This window comes from Aristolochia californica, unplaced genomic scaffold (genome assembly GCF_029961685.1).
Source record: "Aristolochia californica isolate CCGP_79_NKW_82.1479 unplaced genomic scaffold, dmAriCali1.0.hap1 SCAF_4, whole genome shotgun sequence".
NCBI classification, from domain to species: Eukaryota; Viridiplantae; Streptophyta; class Magnoliopsida; order Piperales; family Aristolochiaceae; genus Aristolochia; species Aristolochia californica.
In genome coordinates, this window is record NW_027182103.1 from 9,987,372 (window position 1) to 9,994,122 (window position 6,751).

Genomic DNA, 6,751 nt, shown 5'->3' on the forward strand with positions numbered 1-6,751 from the left:
CCATAAAGCATCGTCCAATCGAGTGGACCAATCTTTCCTATCAAAGCGAACCGACTTCTCCAAAATCCGTTTGATCTCCCTATTAGAGATTTCCACTTGACCACAAGTTTGCGGGTGGTACGAAGTGGACATCCGATGAGTGATGGAATATTTCTTTAATAAAGTCTCAAATGCTCTGTTACAAAAATGAGATCCCCCCATCACTGATGATCGCTCTCGGGGTACCAAACCGATTAAAGATGTTTTCTTTAAAAAACTTTACCACCACTTTGTGATCATTTGTCTTACATGCAATAACTTCAATCCATCTAGAGACATATTCAACAACAACAAGGATGTATTGATACCCGAACGAGACAGGAAAAAGACCCATGAACTCAATACACATCAAACAATTCAACCATAAGAATAGGGTTAAGAGGCATCATGTTCTTCCTAGACTAACAACCAGTCCGTTGGCATCTATCACACACAAGACAAAACTCATGGGCATCTCTAAATAATGAAGGCTAATAGAAACCACATTGCAAGACTTTAGCTGCGGTCTTTCTAGCACCAAAATGTCCACCACATGCGTGGGAATGATTAAATTCAAGAATGTTGGCAAAGTCTTGCTCAGGTACACAACGCCTAATGACTTGGTCAGGACACACCTTGAACAAATAAGGGTCATCCCAAAAAAAATGTTTGACTTGGGAAAAGAATTTCAACCGATCTTGTTTACTCCAATAATCAGGAATCTTATGAGTTACAAGATAGTTGACTATGTCAGCAAACCAAGGCAACAGGGATACTTGGAGAAGTTGTTCATCAGGGAAGGAATCAATTAAAGGAAGGAATCCTTCCTGAGGTGCTACACAGATCCTAGATAGATGATCAGCAACAACATTCTCACAACCCTTCTTATCTCGAATCTCAAGGTCAAATTCTTGCAATTGCAAGATCCATCTAATCAAGCGAGGTTTAGTCTCCTTGATGGATAATAAGTACTTCAAAGCAGAATGATCAGTGAACACTATAACCTTTGACCCTAACAGATATGATCTGAATTTGTTCAAGGCAAACACAACAGCTAGCAACTCCTTCTTAGTGGTAGTGTAATTCAATTGAGCATCATGAAGAGTGCTGCGGCTAGCATATTGAATGACACAGGGAATTTTATCCGTCTTTTGCCCCCAAAACAACCTCCAATGCATAATCAGAGGCATCACACATCAACTCAAAAGGCAAAGACCAAGTAGGGGGTTGGACAATGGGTGCAGTGGACAAACATTTCTTCAGTGTCTCAAAAACATGAATACAGGCATCATCAAAGGCAAAAGCAACATCTTGAGCAAGAAAATTCGTCAAAGGACGAGAAATTTTGCTAAAGTCCTTAATGAAGCGCCTATAGAATCCAGCAGGGCCAAGGAAAGAACGTACCCCCTTCACAGAAGTATGTGGTGGCAGATTGTCAATTAGGTCAACCTTGGCTTTGTCCACTTCTACACCCCGCTCAGACACTACATGTCCTAAAACAATTCCTTCTTTTACCATGAAGTGGCATTTCTCCCAATTCAAGACTAAATTGGACTTAATGCAACGGGATAATACGAGTGAAAGATTGTGCAGACATGTATCAAAACTAGAGCCAAACACAGAAAACTCATCCATAAAGACCTCTAAAAAGTCACCAATCATGTCAGAAAAGATACTCATCATGCACCGTTGGAAAGTGGTGGGCGCATTGCATAAACCAAAAGGCATGCGTCTGTAAGCATAGGTGCCAAATGGACACGTGAATGTGGTCTTTTCCTGGTCTTCTGGAGCAATGAGAATTTGATTGTAGCCGGAATATCCATCTAAGAAGCAATAAAAATTGTGACCGGCCAATCGCTCTAGCACCTGATCAATGAAAGGTAGTGGGAAGTGATCCTTCCTAGTGGTGGAATTAAGTTTTCTATAGTCAATGCAGACACGCTACTTGGTGGTAGTTCTTGTAGGAATCAATTCACCAATCTCATTTTTCATTATCGTTATTCCCCCTTTCTTAGGGACAACTTGAATTGGACTCACCCAGGTGCTATCGGAAATAGGGTAAATGATTTCTGTCACAAGCAACCTGATGACTTCTTCTCTCACAACCTCCAGCATATGGGGGTTTAACCTACGTTGCATCTCACGTGAGGCTTTAGTCCCCTCCTCCAAATGAATACGATGCATGCATATGGAGGGTCTAATCCCTTTTAAGGCATCAAGAGTCCACCCCAATGCCTCTCTGTGTGCTTTAAAACTTCAGTCAATTGTTCCTCCTACTCAATACTCAAATAAGAGGAAATAATGACTGGCAATGAGTTCATGGGCCCCAAGAACGCACACTTCAATGTGGGAGGAAGTGGCTTAAGATCTAGCTTGGAAGTTTCAAGAGGTTTGTCCAAGTCAAGATGAAGATCCTATGGATGATCAGTTGTGACAACCTCATAAGCTTCCTCCAATAGAGGTACATAACTGAGTAAAGAGTCAACCTCTCGAAAATATGTTTCCTCATCAAAATAGTCCATGTCTAAAGATGTTATGCAAGACTCAAAAGATTCAAGAGTGGATTCGTCATCAAGCATAACAGTCTCTATCTTAAATGCAGGAGTCAGATCATCAAACTCAAGTGGGTGGTGCCCGGCATTAAACACATTCAACGAGACCATAAAATTTCCAAAAGACAACTCCAACTCACCACTTTTACAATGAATTATAGCATTAGATGTGGCTAAGAAGGGACGTCCTAGGATGATGGGAATTTGGTTGGTCACATTGACTACTGGTTCTGTATCAAGAACAATGAAATCAACCGGGAACAGAAATTTGTCCACTTTTATCAAAACATCTTCAACTATTCCTCATGGTATCTTAACAGAACGGTCAGCTATTTGAAGTGTAATGGGAGTAGGCTTCAATTCCCCCAAACCTAATTGTTGGTACACAAAGAAAGGAAGCAAATTCACACTTGCCCCTCAGTCAAGAAGAGCTCTCTGGATGGTATGTTCACCAATGACACATGAAATTGTGCGACATCCAGGATCCTTAACTTTAGGAGGAGTGTTGTGCTTCAAAATTGAGCTTACATTCTCAGTAAGAAAGACCTTTTTGTTAACATGTTATTTTCTCTTCTGTGTACAAAGGTCTTTTAAAAATCGGGCATAGGCAGGGACTTGCCTAATAGCATCAAGAAGTGGAATGTTAATGTGAACCTTAATAAACAGTTCCAATGTTTCATGCATACTATCTCCTTTCCTAGGTGGGCCCGATGACCTCTGCGGATAAGGAGCTGGTGGGACTTGGTTAGGGATCTGCTTGGCTGTTGGTGGAGAACTTGGAGGTTCTTCACTCAATGATGTGTCCCCATTGTCATCCTTTGACTTATTAGACTTAGTGGTCCCTACCTCATTATTCAACTCACGACCACTCCTAAGGGTGGTTATGGGTTTGGCTTGCTCATGGTGGGGATTGGAACTTGACCCACTCTCATGTGTGCTTTTGGGGTTAGGAATGGTTTGACTCGGGAGTCTATTTTGTGCCTGTTCACTCATGTGGGTTGCCAACTGACTCACTTGCATTTCAAGTTTAGCAATGGAGGACTGTGTATTCTGCATGAATAATTGAAGTGTATCCTCAAGTGAAGGTTTTTGTGGAATCAATGGTTGTTGAGTGAAGTGTGGGCGCAGAGCTTGGGGTTGAGTAAACCCTGGAGGACCCCCCCCCCCCCCCCCCCCCCCCCCCCCCCCCCCCCCAACCTGTGGGCCCTTGGACCATGAGAAATTTGGGTGCCTAGCCCAACCCGGATTATATGTTTCCAAAAAAGGATCGTTCCGGTTTGGTCTGTGAAAATTCTGGACTGCATTCAAGTCCTCAATGATTTCCGAGTAGGATGAACTAGATGGACACATTTGTGTGGGATGAGATGAACCAGAGCATATGGCACAGACAGTAGATGGGTTAGGAGCAGGTGAACTCTTGGACACCATAAGGGCATCAATTTTTCTAGTCAACCCCTCAATCTTGGCCATGAGCATGGGTGTTTCACTAACCTCGTAGAGACCCCCTCTTTTGGCTTCGTGGGATCGTATATCAACATTAAATGACGAACCCCATTGCTGAGATTGTTCACTCAACGTTTCAAAGAAGTCCCACGCCTCACTAGCACTCTTACCCATCAAACTCCCACCACTCGTTGCATCTACCATGGATCTAACCTGGGGTGTAAGACCTTGATAAAAGTATTGCAATAAATGCCATTTCTCAAACCCATGATGCGGACACCTACAGATCAAATCCTTCCATTTCTCCCAAGCCTCATAAAAGTGTTCACCCTCTTGCTGCATAAAGTTGGAGATTTCTCTCCTGAGGGTTGTAGTTCTCTGAATGGGAAAGTACTTGGATAAAATTTTTGTGACTAATGTGTCCCATGAAGTAATGCTGCCCACCTCCAAGGAATTAAGCCAAGACTTGGCCTTATCCTTAAGTGAAAATGGAAAAAGTCTTAACCAGATAGAGTCATCTGAGAAATTCTGGAATCTGAAAGTCGCACAGTTATCTAAGAATTCCTTGATGTGGTAATAAGGGTCCTTCTCCAACCCAAAGAATGTAGGGAGGAGTTGGATCACACCCGGTTTCAACTCATAACTGGCGGCAGTAGTGGGTGGCAATATAATGCAAGAAGGTGATGTGAAGTGGGATGGGATAGAATAATCCCTCAGGGCTCTACGGTCACCGGCTGTAGGTAACTGTAATGGTTCACCCTGACTGGCCATGGTAGCTCCTAACTTGACTTCTGGTGTTTTCCTAAAAATAGGTTCTACTTCTTCAATAAAGGGAGCTAATGGTTCACCTAGGGAGCGGCGCCCGTGCATAAAAACACAAAAAGAAACAAAATGAACTATCAAATTAAGCTAACAAACACACAATAGAAAATACAAACTAACTAGCAAAAATAAAAATAATTTCATACAAAATCACCAAGATAAAATTATGAGAGCAAAAAATAAAATAAAATAAAATAAAAATAAATCTAACCTAAGACCATGGAGAACAAAGAAATACACTTAATACGTGCCTCCCCGACAACGGCGCCAAAAACTTGATGTGAAATTTAATTACATCGGCTTTTATACCTTGCCAGCGTACGAAACGTTCACATAATCTAGCAGGAAGCGAGGTCATATCCACAGGGAGGACTGAATTTTGTGTATTCTTCAGTCAACTAGCCTAACCAAATATGATGAATTAATCTGAACTAAACACTAATTATATCCTAAATTATCAAGCAATCATCTGGTTAACTACTTGCACAACAGGAAACGTCAACTCTGGATTTTACCGTGATATGTGCCTCTCTCGAGCGCCATGTAACCACGAATCCGGATTCTTAATCCTTGCGTCTAGCCCCTCTCGGGCGCCTAGAGTTAATGATAGAGATCGGATTACAATAGAATGCAGAGAATCAATTTCCTATTGTGATGATGCTAAAATTATCAACTCTGGATTTTATTGTGATTCGTGCCTCTCTCGAGTGCCACGTAACCACGGATCTGATTTCTCAATCCTTGCGTCTAGCCCCTCTCGGGCGCATAGAGTGAAAGATAGAAATCGGATTAAAATACCAAAATCCAACCTAAATTATAATCTTACCCTAACTAGCTAATTTAATCAAATATCCGGAAAACAAATATTCGATAAACATTAATTATCAAATCACATTAATAAACATTCAAAACCTAAGTTCAAACTATAGAAAAATTAAATTCCAAAATGACGGATTACTTCCCTTCTCCTTCCTCTCGCTCGGGCAGCAGACTCGTTCTCATGGGTGCTGCAATTTCCCGAAATTGATGGCTTCGGGTAGCAAGATCGAGTGGCCAGAGGTAGAGACAACGCCGGCGAAGAAGGATAGAAGCCCACGGACGGAGGTGACGACCGGTGAAGAATGGAACGAAGCTGAAGTCCTTTGACCGGCTCTCTCGAGTCTCGGTCGGAGTCGAAATGGCTCTGGAGATGGTCGAAAATGGGTAATCAAAGCCGGGAGATGGTCGAAATGCGGAATCGGCACCGAAGGAGCCTTCTCGGGTCACCTCTCGGCCTGGCGAGCAGAAACTGGCACTGTCGAACTCGTCGCAATAGAGACTCTCTCGAGCTCTCCTCAGGTCTGTTCTGGTTGCTGGACGGCGGTGGACAACAGTGGCGCGGCGAACGACGGTGGCAAAATCCTCTCTGGTCTTCCCCTGTTTCGGTCTTTCGGTAGATGGTCCTCTGTTTTTGTCGACGCTCCTCTGTTTCAATCGTCGGGGCTCTCCTCTGTTTCCTCCACCGTCCCCTCATTTTAATACGATTTTCCCTAAGAAATCACCTCCCTTTCACTAAGGGCATTTTGGTAAATATCTCCTTCTCCACCAAAATTCTCCTGAAATTCCATAATTGAATCCATAAAAAATATTTTAGGAAGAAATAAACCCTAAAAGCAATGAAATATAATTCAGGAGAGAAAAATATGCAATATAGACAGTGATTAATGCCAAATTCAATAAATGCACGTTTCATTTGAAAACAGATAAATAACCACCTATAACACAATTATAAGGGTTATTCTATTATAATTAACCAAGTTCTCATATCAGAATATGGCCTCTATCACTTGTTCAGCATGAGCCTTGATTGCTAAGGTGATGATCACTGTCTTATTCTCCATGGAAGCCATCATCAGAGCACTCTCGAGCCGAACTTG

The 6,751-nt window shown here is 42.3% G+C and overlaps 1 non-coding gene across 1 annotated transcript; it reads left to right on the plus strand.

Annotated features, from left to right (window-relative positions):
• Positions 1-4,275: 4,275 nt before the first annotated feature.
• Positions 4,276-4,382, plus strand: LOC137964316 (small nucleolar RNA R71). Its single transcript, XR_011115513.1, has one exon. It is a non-coding gene; the product is annotated as a small nucleolar RNA R71 (small nucleolar RNA).
• Positions 4,383-6,751: the final 2,369 nt, after the last annotated feature.